This window comes from Girardinichthys multiradiatus, chromosome 8, assembly GCF_021462225.1.
Source record: "Girardinichthys multiradiatus isolate DD_20200921_A chromosome 8, DD_fGirMul_XY1, whole genome shotgun sequence".
NCBI lineage: Eukaryota > Metazoa > Chordata > Actinopteri > Cyprinodontiformes > Goodeidae > Girardinichthys > Girardinichthys multiradiatus.
The window spans coordinates 33,003,832-33,018,721 of NC_061801.1; the positions used below are offsets into that span (position 1 = coordinate 33,003,832).

The following is a 14,890-nucleotide window of genomic DNA, read 5'->3' on the forward strand; positions in this document are numbered from 1 at the left end:
AATGTGTTCAGAGTGTCATCTATTCAGTTTTTGGCCTGCAAAATGGTATGTGCTATATTTGTTAGAAAGAACCAAAACACATACTTATTGTTCGTTGATTGTTTGTGCTTGTCTGTCCCTGGAAACGAAACATAGATGATCTGTCTTTTGATCAGTTCACAGTTTCACATGTGAACTTTATAGTTTCGAGATTACATTAGTTGTTTTTTAAAAATGGTCCTCTGTAATGTATGTTTCACTTTTATTTTATTTTTTTAAAGGTGTGGGAGCTCTTATGCAGTCGTTTTTCTTGAAGTATAATGCCAGCTTTAAAAGGTTTTCATTACTGAAAAGGTCAGTGCTTCCAGGCGTAATACATCACCATAACCAACATGGAAGTATCTAAATCATAGAAAGGAAACAAACTCTAGATATATCTAATTGTGATTAATGTATTTTTTTAACTTATTTGACATCTAGTTATAAATTAAAAGATAAACTTTTGACAACGCAATCGAAATACATGAACAAAATTAAACCAGTGACGGTCAGAATAATACAGGTACAATGTCCAGAATAGCACTTGTACTATTTAGTTACACAAGCCTTTGAAAAAGCTTTAAACCCTCCCAGGTAGACAAAAGCAATTAGCTTTAGTAAACTCAGGAGATTATACTATGACCAAGGTGCAGAATAGGAAGAGGCCTGTGATATCCAGTAAAAAGTCTGTGTACTCTGAAGAAAAGTCACGAGGAACACAAATCAAGCAAGTGTTTACAAAGTTATAAAAGATTAAGTAATCCAGGACATTTTACCATTTACTCAATACATCCTTGTACATAGAAATATGCAAGTGCTCTTGATCTTTGTGTTAAACAAGGCCAAGAAACCAGAATAATTAATTTACACAGTGATTCGATTTGTACAATAAGTTGTTATAAAACATATAAAGAGTTAAGCCAATTATTCTTACCCCTGCCAGATTTTGACTTCAAGTAATGTCTTAATTCTTACCAATATATTTCTTCTGACTTGAATTAAGAATAATGTTTTGGCGTGACCCAAACAGAGTCCAGATTTGAATGTTATGGAGAATCTGTGAAGGGAGCTAAATATTAGGGTTATGGCAAGGAGGCTTTCCAGTCTTAAGAACTTGGAGCTCATTGCTGAAGTTGAATAGTTAAAAATACCATGGGAAACATGCAAAAAACCTGCTGAGCAGTTGTAAGGGTTTATTTGTTGTATGTCCAATAAATATTATTTATAAATTGCTATTTAGCATTTAATGATTTTTGACATCCCATTTGTTATGAAATCTAAACACAAACAGAGGCACCTTTTCAAAATGGATAAACCCATTTAATAGTGTTTTATTACTCTTTGAGAGATGCATATCTATTTTTTTTAAATCAAAAACAAACTTATTAAATGAAAATTTTAAACTTGAATCTGCCAGATATAATACTTTTAACTCAACTGTGTCATGGTTTTTGGAAGCTTCCTGACCCACATGCAGAAATACCCAGGAGATCAATAAAGTTGAAACTGTTTATTAAAGTAAGAGTGTCTCGGGCTTCTACCGGTGGCAAGCTACTGGAGGAAGGAGTAGAGTGGTGAGTAGGTTGAATAGTGGGATGAATGATAACAAGACTCATTGTCAGGTTTTTTCCAGAAGAAGGAACTTACGAGGAGTGTTGGGTGTGCTGGACGTGGAAACAGAGATCCAGGAGGTTATTGTTCTGCTGAACTGAGCCAAAGTGCTTGAGCTTCGTCAAGGAGAACAACCACAAAGCTTATAGGAGATTACATTTAAAAGGTGGAAGACAGGTCAAGTATTGGTTTTATAAAAAAACAAAACAAAACAAAAAAAAAAAAAACAGTTTTTAATCGAAGCGGTCACAAGGAGGGCTACAGGTACCACTAAGGTTGACACTTAGGCATTGAATGTTCAGCATCCAGCTCCTCTTAAGCTCCACTAACGAGCCTGATGAATCGCAGGTGCGACCACTGCCACAGCTCAGCTCCGCCCACTAACTGAACCTGCTCTTTCAGAAAATATAAAACCAAAACACAAACAGCATACACCTAGATTCCTGACAGGCTGTGCATAATCTAAACATGGAAGTGTGAAGGAAGCTGCAGACTTAGAGGTAATGTAACCATGATCAACACAAAGAAATCCTATCTTCCAGTCAAATGCTAAGAATTTGTAAGATTATCCTTTCTCACTAAGGTCAACCCCTTGGGTAGAAACACAAACCTTACATGAGATATGGGATTGATTTCTGGAAAACATGAATTCAGATTTCTTCACATTCACAACACACTTGGAGTCATACAGTACAGATATAAGGCAGTTTAAAACTGCCTATTTTAGAGTAAAGCCAACTGAAAAAAATAGGTTATCATCTGCACAAAGTGCACTTTAGCCAGAGGCATATTTATCCTAATTGTATTGACTAAAATTGTAAATAAAACACATCCTAAAATTTAACCTACTGAGGATTTGTTTAAATCTTCAAAAACCGGGACTTCTATGCATCTGCAGAAACCCACTGTGTTCTATCTGTAGGTAACGTCTGTACCAGCCTTAATCCCCATCACTTAAACAGGTATCAATGAGTCTTCTTGATTGTTAATCATTTAATGTGAGGAAATATCCACATATTTTGGAAGCTCATTCCAATTTTTGCCATCATTTTTGATTTCTGCTAGGACGCATGGTAAATTTGTCTGTGTGTGTGTGTGTGTGCTGTTTGGGAGAACTGCTCCCTCCACTACCCTGAGTGGTGGCTAGGGGGTGCAATGTGGACATGGTGTGTGTATGTTCCAGAGAGAAAGAGAGAGAGAGAAAAGGGGGGAAGATAGAGCGAGTGTGTATGTGTGTCTCTGTAATGTATTCCTGCCTGTGGCTGGGCTGGTCACATGGGGAGAGCAGCCTGTTTAAAACAACCTCGGCTCCCTCAGTCAGAGCAGTGCAAGGCACAGATACAGACACACACGCTCTTGCTGCCTTCCTTCACGCACACATTGACACATGCTTACGCACGCAGAAGGCAACTTCCCTCTATCGGACTGACACCACACACTTGCTGGGATAGCACACTCCCATTCCCCACTGGAGAAGAGGATAAGGAGTGACAGATCAGGAAAAAAGAAAATAGAGAAAAAGCCAAAGATTCCCAGTGAGTAGCTGATTTCAGTTGTCATCTTTTACGTTTGTTTTACCTTTTGGGACTTTGCTCCACTTCAGCACTTTTTGGCTGATATCCTGACAGAGAGGGAAAGTGAGTTTGATTGAAGGAAGTGTGGGGAGACATACAAGGAAGATGAAAAAAGGGTGACAGAAGTGAGCAGAGATGTGATGTTAATGCAACCCTGGACTACCTCATCATCACTCTCTCCTTTTTGTCTGTGGGATCTAATGATGTGAATTAGCAACGTGCGGTTGGAATGACAGGAATGCCATCCCACAGAGCTGGAGTAGAGTCTGCATCGGACACTTGTGCTGTGTTTCGCATGTATGTTTTGTTTTTTGCATGCTGGATGCAGAGTCGTACTCTGTCAGAATGATGCTGTAACCGATTGATATCCAGATGGAAGTGGATTGACCGGTCAATGCACTACGGTGATAAAAGTGATGCACGTCTCGATAACTGTGTATCCATATGTCGCTCTATTTCCTTTTGATTCTTCTTTTTTTCTTTCCTCCATGCGCCTTCTTTTTGTTTTGTTTTGTTCCTGTCATTGATCTTACCCTGACATGCTGTCCAATTTCTTACTCTCCTTTTCTGTCTCATTGCAATAACTTTCACGCCTTCGCTCCAGCCAACATCTGTCCATGTCATCCAAGCTGTAAGTGGTCTTTTTGTTACCCAGCTTGTTCTTACACGCCAATATAGTTGGTATAGATTCTTCAGTTGAGCAGAAACAGAGAGGATTGCGGAGATGCGAGGAGGGAAGGAGGGGTAGGGAGAGAGGGGGAGAAGAAAGAGAGGAACGACAGAGAAAGTGGAAAGAGGGGAGGGTTGGGGCAGGGGCATTGAAAAGGCTGACACTGGCTCTGACAATTAGCCCAGGGAGTCCGTCCTGGGGTGCTATTCTAAGAAGAGCTTTGGCCCCTGGGCCCTGGGCGCTGGGTCACGGGATGCCTTGACCCTCCCAGTCGACAGCTAGGCATGGGAGCCATTATCACAGCCTGATTGATTAGCAGTGAGCGGAAATCCCTTTTCTCTTCACTCCTCGGGAGAAAAATACAGGAAGTTTTACTTCTTTTACTGCTGCTGGTTTGGTATCTGTCTGTCTCAATATTGAAAACTCTCAGAAATGTTTTTTTCTTCTTCAACTATTATTACTTGTTGATATGCTCTTCATACTGTCTTGAAGGTACAGCTGCACAACATACTGAATCATGACTTCAGTGTGTGCAAAATCACAATTGCAAAGGATTACTTAAATGCAATATTGGGATGAACCTGCACTAATCTTAATGCCCATGCATGATATAGATCTTAGTGACCAATATACTAAACCCCACAGAGAGTTGTAGAGACCTTGTGATGCTGACAAATAAAGCAAAGAATGAGAAACATTTATATAATCATTGCAAGATACAATAATAATAGCAAAATTTCATGTTTTCCAAATATCCAGTGACTGTTGATGTGTTTTTGTTTGAAAACCAAGCTGTCATTGGAGTTTCTAATATCCAGCAATCTAATCTGGTGTTCTTTTCACATTAGAGGCTCCTATCACCCTCTAAGAGCTTTTCTAAGCTGTGCACCTGCAGATATTTGTTAGTGATGCATTCAGAGGCTACCTGGAGGTAATGGGAGGTCAGTAGAAAAACAAAGTTTAAGGACAAGACAGTATAATTCAAGTCATGAAAAAAATATAAAAAAAAACTGAAAAAAGACAAGTACTGTGGGAATTGTGGGACAAATCGCTAAATTTGCATCTTTGTGTTTCCCTTTCCTCGTTCACAACTTTTAATCTCCTTAGTCCCATCACCCTCCGACTCCTGGCACTTTTGCTTTTCTCTAAACATCCAAGCCCCCCTCCCCTTCCTCGGACTGGGGGTTTAGTGGGGTGTTTAGCCAGGCTCACGGCTGATCAAAGAAGTGTGTGTCAGACTGGGCTTAGCCCCAGTGCTTCTAATGGAGAACCGTTTTCATGCCTAGTTGGTGGTGGAATGGGAGGGCTTGATAGGAGGGAAGAGGGAACAGGGGAAAGAAGAGGAGGAGGGTGTGCAAGTAGAAAGACTGACAAAAAGAGCTTGAGGGAGGGAGGCTTGGCCAGACAGAAAGACAGGCAGAGAAAAGGGGGACATCTCAGAGTGACACGGGCAAGAAGGTTATAGAGGGCAGGCAGATGGGTAGTAATGATTAATAGGAAGAAGGTGAAAACGTTTAAACAACAAAAGTCAAATGCACAAAGCAGAACATATTGGAAGACAAGCACTGAAGTTGACAGTTTGACTGTGCCAATAAAGACAAGCAATATGTGCCTCTACTCCGGCCATAATGCTAGTTGTACAGTTCAAGACAGTTCCTGTACAGCGATGGTTTGGAAGCAGCACTAAAAAGGAAGAGACAGGTGTGTGTATGTGTTATGGTGTATGTGCAAGTAACACAGACTGAAAAAAAAGAATAGCATTGCTTGTGGATGTATGTTGAGCATCTGTGTGCCCATATGCCTGTATACCAAGCAGCACACAGAGATGCCTGTAAACTGTATATTGATTTTTCAGACTGCTAAAAGCAGTCTAGACATACAGGCATTGATTCTGAAATTGGATGTTTTATTTCTTTTATTGAGACAGTTTTGGTTACGCAAAGTAGTGGTATTTATTATTAGTAAAAGAGATTAGAGAAAATGTCAGAGCAAAGAAAATTGTTGTTATGAATGTTTAACAAATGATTGGGAACTGATTCTCCAAAACATTTAATGAGGGATGGGCTTGATTAAACATGAACAGTACTTCTAAACCTCCATCTCTATTTTTCGCCTTTCAGGTTTTTTCCTTATTAACTGTGACTCAGTGGGTGGAGAAGTTGTCTTGCATTCAGAAATTTGTGGGTTTGACTATGTCCTCCTGTCACATGTCAATGTGTCCTTGGGAAAGGCACTTAACCCCGAGTTTGCCTACTGATCCGCGGTTTGGTGTATGAATGTGTATGTGACTGGGTGAATATGGGTCCAGTGTGAAGTGCTAAGAGTAATTGTCATGACTAGAAAAGTGCTGTATAAATTCAGTCTAACAATATTTTCTTCCTAAATATTTTTTCTTACATTATTTCTCTCTTTCTGTTTTTCACATTTGGTCAAAACTATAACCTTAAGCTTTAGTGTATTTTATTGAGATTTTATGTGATAAATCAACACAAAGTAGTCCATATATGTAAAGTCAAATAAAAATCCTACATGGTTACTGGAAAATGTTATGTGCATTTAATTGCAGGCCCTGCTAAGTCTGTACATTAAAGAACATTTAGCTTTTTGGAACATGTCTCTACCAGCTTTGTACATTTAGAGACCAACGTCTTTGCCCATTCTTCTTTGCAAAATAGATAACAATCAAAACAAAAAGTGTCTTTGAATGGCAAATTTCAATTCATGCCACAGATTATCAATGGCGTTTGCATCGAACTTTGACCCTTCTAACACATGAATATGCCTTGATCTAAAAAATTCCATTGTTACATCTCGATGCAAGTTTAGGGCAGGGGTCCGCAACCAGGGGCTCCAGAGCCGCAAGTGGCTCTTTGGACCTTTTTTTGGTCTCATCTGACCAGAGCTTTCACACTTTTGCTGTAATCCTGCAGATGGCAGACAGGATTACTTATGGATGCCACATTTTTCTGATTTCTTTTAAAAACAAGCGAAACTCATGTAATTCATCTATTTCACAATTATGTGCTACTTTGTGTTGGTGAGTTGCATAAAATCATTGAAGTGCCTCGAAGGTTGCAAGGTATAAATACTCAAAATGCTTTTGAATTGCACTGTATTTTTAATGGTAACGTAACATATTTTTCTCTTTTTTCATCTTTATATTTACCTCCCCATTTTTTTTTTTCTTTTCCAGCTTTTTGCTTCTGATGCCTCAACATTAATTTGCTATTTCCCTTTTTTTCATATTTGTTATTGTTTGCATCTCATATTCTCTTTGCCGTCTCTCTTCTGTCCCCATTTCACAATGAATATGTAATGCCTTTACCCAGAAGAAAGGAAAGGTAAAACCCCAATATTTCCGCTAACATACTTACTGCCTGGATAAACATCCTCCAACAGATGTCCGAGCACAGGTCTCATCAGAGCCAGACAAGGGGGTCTGTGATTCAGTGTTGTGTACACAAAGTAACACATTGGAAGCTGGTGTGGTCAGGGTGGGTTAGAGGTATATGAACACGCAGTCAAATAACTTTCTCATCTTGACAACTTTACACTTTTTTAACAATAAAACATAATTTAATCACATTGAACATCATCCGCAGCATGTAACCATCATCCCAAGGTTAAATAAAACTACCAGAATTAATCTCTCAATAGCCAGTGATTTAGACACTATTGTGAATGTTGAAGGGCTTCACAATGTTCTGTGTATGCTTTAAGTTGCTGTTCTGCTGAAAGGTGAACCATTTTGCACCATTTAATCATTATGAGCTGAAAAAAATTCTTACCTATTGTCTTATTGATGTTTTATACACACACTGATGTAATATTTCATAATTTGACCTACTTGGAGCATGTAAATGCTGACTAAAAGTGACCTTGAAATAGTCCTGAGGAACCCCACATCTGATCTTTTCATTCAGATTTATAATTTCCAAATGACAAGATAGTGATTTGAGAGATTTGTATCAATTTTGATCGGTTCTAGAAACTGTCTGAACCACTTTTTCTGTCTATAAATCAGAATCCTGTTACCTAATGTGAGTTGTGTGTCAATGTGTGATCTTGGATAAAGTGAGTTTGTGAAAGTAAATGGAAAAATAACACACGTGAACACAGTGTCTCTGCAGTCCATCAGATCATCATTTCAGGGGATGCCTTTCAGTTCTTAAATATAAGGAAATGCGTGCACTCAAAGGGTAGAAAATCTGGAGCTAAAGCAAATTAAATATATTTGAATCTTGAAAACCAAACTGTTCTAGTGATTAATCCAGAAAGTTTTTTTTTAAGTTTCACACATTTTCAAATTCACTTTATATTTATCAGCTTTCAGATTTATTTACTGTTCAGTCAGTTTTTGGTTAGATTTAGACAGAAAACACCAACTTGGTGCAATTATTTTCTTTTCTCCAATCCTTGCTGTGCATTGCTTTCCAAGTGCATCTAAAGTGTAAAAATATGACAAGGTAGTTTTTTTTGTGAGCGCAATTGTGAGAACATGCAGACAGAACAGAGAAATTTCACATGCCACTGTGGAAACAAATACAGGTTAGAGCTTTGGATGCAAAAAGCCTCCAAACAGGGAGACATTAAAAAGCCAACGCTCCTCTCTGGTGATGAGCATCTCCCACGCTTTTTCTGCCTTATTCTTTCTGTGTCTTTCATTAGAAATGTCCCTTGCTGTGTGCTTTTATCTAACTGCACCTGAAGACATGAAAACATGACACAATTTGTTCAAATTTGGCCCCAATTAGGCTGCCTCGCATACATTTTCAAGCTATGGACATTATATCCAATTCCCTTCTACACCCTGAGCTGTTAAAAGTGGCTTACAGGAAGACTTTGTAATTATTTTAGTCATCTGTAAGAAAACGTCTTGCTTCCTTTGCACATTTTTAATGTGGAGACTACATACAGATATTCATCATCCCCCGTGTTTAACGTATAACTATATATTTTGACTAACATATTAAAAGTGGTGAAATGTTCTTAATAGCATGTTTTGGGCTATTTGTGGTTTTGAGGGTTATTTGGTGGAGCTTAAGCAGAATATTTTCAGAAGTTTAACTTTTCAATATTTACTCTCACTTATCTGTATTGTGCTGTTTCCATGTACTGTTTTCTTTACTTTTTAAAAGCAGTATTTTTGCAGAAGCTTTGTTGAGGAACTTACATGCTTGCTTGTGTGTGTATATGCACACATCCAATTGGGTATCTCTTTTTATAGACAGCTCTCCACTCATCCCTTTAGTGTTCTTGTTGTCCAGGAGAAATATGGACATGACAAAGAAGGGAATAAGGAAAAAATATATACATCTTTCAGCCAGCCCTAAAATAAGCCTTTGACCCAGTACACACCAGCATGGTAACACAAACATAAATAACTTCCTCACTTGTATGTATCATGAGGAAAACATATCTGAGAGAACTGCCTCCAGGCAATGGTGTAATCGAGCAGTATGTATGCAGTATAGATATATGTTCTCGGAGAAAGTCATTAACATTTTGCAACAGTAGATACATAAAGTGTTATGATTCTTGTTCTTTTTTGACTGCATTCTTGTTGACTGCATTGTAAGTTAGCTAACCACTCAGTGTAGAGACACATATTGTGGGAATAAAGTACATTAAGAGCAATCAATTCAAATGTCCTTCCTGTTGTTTTCCAAAGGAACAACCCTGTGAATTCAGTTTTTACTTGCAGTTCTGTTTAAGCTGGAAACTACTTGGCTATATTTAGGAAGATGGTGAACTTTCAAGACATCAGCCTATTAGTTTTAATATCTGATGTTATCTCCCAAATTTTATGTAATATTTTTTTTTACTTTATCAATTGATTTTAGTTGTGTTGGTATTATTATTCATAGTAGTAGCAATTATAATTGTATGATAAAAATTGTATTATTACAGTAGAATTGGGCTATTACTGCAAAAAAGTTATTATTGCTAATGTCAAGTCAATCAGGATCCAGTCCACTCTCTATTTTTAGTGTCTAACTGACTGCTGTGTTCTAGAGACCTTAAGGTAGCACAGCACAAAGCTGCTAAGAAACGAATCATTAATAATATCAGTGTTCAAAGCAAAGTGTTTAGTTCATGAAACAGAAGAACTACTTTGTCTATGGGGTTCATCCACACACAATTAATTGGAACTGACAGAAAAACATGTTATGACCCTATGTATCAACAAGTCATATAAGTGGAGAAGAAGCTAATTAATGTTAGTCTCACCAGTGGAGTGAGATGAGCGTTTTTTAATTTTTGTAGTCGCATGTGCAGTGAGTGTCCTTTAGAAATAAAGACATAGCTTGATGTGTTTTAGGTAAAATGTTGTTTGAACATTATAGCAGCTTTCTCAAACTTGGGTAACCTCTATTAGAGTAGATGAGGCAGAGAACAAACAACCACAAAACCTTTGGGGACAGTGTACTATAGAAGAAATATTAAACTTTTTTTTAACTTACAAAACTATTTAAATAATTGACAGGTAAATTTTAGAATTCAACAAAAACATTAAATTAATACCAATATGTTTGGCATATGTTTTTCAAATTGTTGAAATTCTATGTGTTAATCACTCGATTATATACATTTCTTGATTTATTGTGAATGTGTGAGTTTACTTTGTTAGACCTTGAATTCTGAGAAAAACAATAAAAGACATTTGGGACAATTTAAACTCATTTTGAAAACGACACATGGGGTTAGGCAATTCATTAAAGTCAGATGGTGCCATTTTTTCCCATTATGGTGCTATGTAAATGTGCTGTATCTGGGTTTCTGCAACTTTTACCTTAGATGTTTTGTTACTGTATGGTTGCATTGTAAAATGTTGATTATTTAATTTATTTGTGTGTAGGAATAATGACATTTTATTTGTTGAGGCATGAAAAGTAAATTTGAATTGAAATGGTGTATGTTATTACAGTGCTCATATACTTTTCATTCTCAACACTTAGTGGGTTGTGATCACAAATAGTTGTAGGCAAAAAGTGTCACATCTTTTGGCTTTAAGTTGTAAGAAAACATACACTCACCAGCCACTTTATTAGGTACACCTTGCTAGTACCGTGTTGGACCCCCTTTTCCCTTCAGAACTGCCTTAATCCTTCATGGCATAGATTCAACAAGGTACTGGGACAATTCCTCAGAGAGTTTGGTCCATATTGACATGATAGCATCACACAGATGCTGCAGATTTGTCGGCTGCACATACATGATGTGAATCTCCCGTTCCACTACATCCCAAAGGTGTTGGATTGTGATCTGGTGACTGTGGAGGCCATTTGAGTACAGTGAACTCATTGTCATGTTCAAGAAACCAGTTAGATTATTTGTGCTTTATGACATGGCACGTTATCCTGCTGGAAGTAACCATCAGAAGATGGGTACACTGTGGTCATAAAGGGTTGGATATGGTCATCAACAATACTCAGGTAGGCTGTGGCGTTGACACAATGCTCAATTGGTACTAAGTGGCCCAAAGTGTGCCAAGTAAATATCCCCCACACCTTTACACTACCACCACCAGCCTGAACCGTTGATACAAGGCAGGATGGATTAATGCTTTCATGTTGTTGACACCAAATTCTGACCCTACCATCTGAATGTCGCAGCAGAAATCGAGACTCATCAGACCGGGCAACATTTTTCCAATCTTCTATTGTCCAATTTTGGTGAGCCTGTGCGAATTGTAGCCTCAGTTTCCTTTTCTTACCTGACAGGAGTGGCACCCTGTGTGGTCTTCTGCTGCTGTAGCCCATCCGCCTCAGGGTTCGACGTGTTGTGCGTTCAGAGATGCTCTTCTGCATGTCTTGGTTGTAACAAGTGGTTATTTGAGTTACTGTTGCCTTTCTTTTAGCTCGAACTAGTCTGGCCATTATCCTCTGACCTCTGGCATCAACAAGGCATTTGCGCCCACAGAACTGCCGCTCACTGGATATTTTCTCTTTTTCGGACCATTCTCTGTAAACCCTAGAGATGGTAGTGTGTAAAAATCCCAGTAGATCAGCAGTTTCTGAAATACTTAGACCAGCCCGTCTGGCAACAACAATCATGCCATGTTCAAAGTCACATAAATCACTTTTCTTCCCCATTCTGATGTTCTGTCTTTACTGCAGCAGATTGTCTTGACCATGTCAACATGCCTAAATACATTGAGTTGCTGCCATGTGATTGGCTGATTAGAAATTTGCGTTAACGAGCGGTTGGACAGGTGTACCTAATAAAGTGGCCGGTGAGTGTAGAAGGATATGTATATCACAAGTTATTCTTGGCCTTTAAACATATCTAGAAATCCATTTTGAACATTAGGTTTGAGAAGCTTTGCTGTAGGCTCTTAAATTGTGTCTGAAAAGCTTGATTAAAGGCAAAAGAAAGGAATGGAAGAGAGGACTTGTTTCCAGAATACTGGTTTCCTGTTTCCAAGCACAATATGGCAAATGAGGAAAGTGAGTTAGAGTGCCACTGTCACCTTGGAATCAAGAGAAAGGCTTATAATTTAAGAAGTGTGACAAGGAGAGGTCAGCTGTGGCTAACATCAGAAGGCAGTCACTACTTGAGGATAATGGGAGGTCAGGCAAAGGAGAGAAAATAAGATTTACACCAAGAAAGAATGCTCCCACATTGGCAGAGTTGAGGAATACCAGAAACAATGAATACAAAGGAAGTTAACTCAGGCAGCAAAGTAAATGGTAAATGGCCAAGGGAAGGTGGGTAACAACATAAGTACTTTTTAAGGGATGGATTTAAAGACTTGGCAACTCAAGACTTGAAGAGAAATAAACAAAAGGACTGAGTTCTGAGGAAAACAACAAAAGAATGAACTCAAGTTGTAGGAGTAGAATCCATGTATTTTAACATGACTGCAGTGGCACTAACTTGGGGGTGGGGCCACGGGGCAATGCTTCCAATATAAAGTTTCTTGTTGACACACTGCTGAGCCATCCTTTCCAAACAAATATTCTTTAATGCATGATATTTCTTACAAATGAAAATTTAGGGGTCAATACAAGTTTAGGTGACTTACACCTAAACTTACAGTAGAAAACAGATATTTACACACTGGGTAAAAATACACATAACTTTTTTTCTATGTGTGACAGTAAGTGAGACAAATTGTTTCCTGTTTTAGGGCAGTTAGGATTAAAAAGTAAGTTTAATTTGATAAACTTCAGAATAATGAGACTTTCATAAGTTAACATGTTTTTCTATGAAATTTAGTAGCACTGTTGTGAAACTATGACTTGAATCAAATGTTTTGGTGTCCTTCCACAAGTTTCTCACAATACTGGAATTGTGTCCCATTCCTAATGACAAAACTGGTGAAAGTAGGTCAGCTTTTTTGGTTATCTTGCTCACACACACATTTTCATCTCTGCTCACAAATTTGCTATGGGACTGGGCTTTGTGATGACCACTCCAAAGTATTGACTTTGTTGTCCTAGGTCACAATTTGGCTCCATGCTTGGGATCATTGTTCTCTGTAAGACATGTTTGTGCCCAGGCTTTAACTTTCTGCCTGATGTTTTGAAATGTTGCCTCAATAGTGTTCTGATGATGCAATCCATTTTGTAAAGTGTACCTGTCCCTCCTACAGCAATTCACCCCCACAACATGATGCTGACACCCCATATCTCGCAGGTGGGATGGTGTTTTCAAGCTTACAAGCTTTCCTCTTTTTTCCCCAAACGTACAATGCAAGAGTTCACTTTGGAAGAGTGGCCTTTCAACCCATATTTTTGCAGAATTTATTTAACTTACTGGCACTCTCTTACCAGCTTAAGCAGCTCTTACTTTTGCTTTTGTTCTGGGTTTGATATGCACATTTTGGAGTAGAACACATTCATTGCTGGAACATAAAACCTTTCTCTTTTCTGAATTGTGTAATGGGTGGAGATTTCTATTGTGTTTATGATTATAGTGATTATGATTTTGAAGAATGATTGTAGCCAAACACAGGACAAGAAAAAGAAAAGCAGCAGGAGTTGTAGTTAGAAACTGAGAGGTTCAGAAAGACCACAGATTAGACTGATAAGTACTGTATACATGTTTGACAAGACCATAGGTAAGGCTGGGTAGAAATACAATGCTCAGGAGTGTAACACCTTTATGGCCACTTGCGTGATTGAGGTCAAGGAAGAGGAACGGGTGCATAGATTAGAGATAATAAAAGGGGACTTGTTGAATGGATCAGGAGTATATGTAACTTTTGCAGGCAGACAATGGTCATTGCACATTGGGCAAATAAAAGTGTAGTTTGAAAATTATCGCAGCGAACAGGTGAGGAGAGGCAATTGACCCATGGCCTTCGTCTCTCTCTTTCTAGAAAGGAGTAATTTAAACCAATCTGGGGCTTCAAAGAGGTGAACAGCCAGGCTTTCAGCAAAATATGTTTTTTTCTTTTTTGCTGAAATATAACAGTTCTCATATATTTAAATGTTTCCTTCCCTTTCAATCTAAAAGCAAACCTGCTGTCACCACCCTTGTGCACAGAAAATGTTCATCAGTTGTATACAGAGGCACATTATGAATAATTAACCACATTAAGATCCATACATTTTCCATCAATTAGAAAATCAGTATGGGGTACATACTTTATGATAGCGACCATTAATTCATTATTGCTTTAAGAAAATTTTTCTGATATATTTATTTATCTCAGTTATTAAATATGTATGGCTTGTTGAAAGGCTTCAGGTTTTGCCTCTAGCAATGCTGTCTGCACGGGAGATGTGCGTCTCCATGCATTTTTAAGTTAAGTATCTTTGTCCACTCTAATGAGCTGCATTCTGTAGTGTATTATTGTTCATACCAATCTCTGTCCACACCTGTCCAAATACATGACTTCCCTTGCTTTAATTCATGACTGTGTATGTGAAGGCATGACCTGTATCAGAGCTGGCGACTTTTAACCTATTAAAGACTGATGTCTACACCCTAATCAATGTAGCTCTTTCTCTGTCTATTATGGTACACATGGAAAATGATAAAGCATGACAGATGGAACTCAGTAGTC

The 14,890-nt window shown here is 38.2% G+C and overlaps 1 protein-coding gene across 2 annotated transcripts in view; it reads left to right on the forward strand.

Moving 5' to 3' along the window:
- Nucleotides 1-2,901: 2,901 nt before the first annotated feature.
- Nucleotides 2,902-14,890, forward strand: part of cntfr (ciliary neurotrophic factor receptor) — a 333,618-nt gene continuing 321,629 nt past the window's right edge. For both annotated transcript variants that reach the window (XM_047373130.1, XM_047373129.1), the window contains exon 1: nucleotides 2,902-3,164. The gene's annotated coding sequence lies outside the window, so the exon portion shown is untranslated. The remainder of the gene's footprint in view (nucleotides 3,165-14,890) is intronic.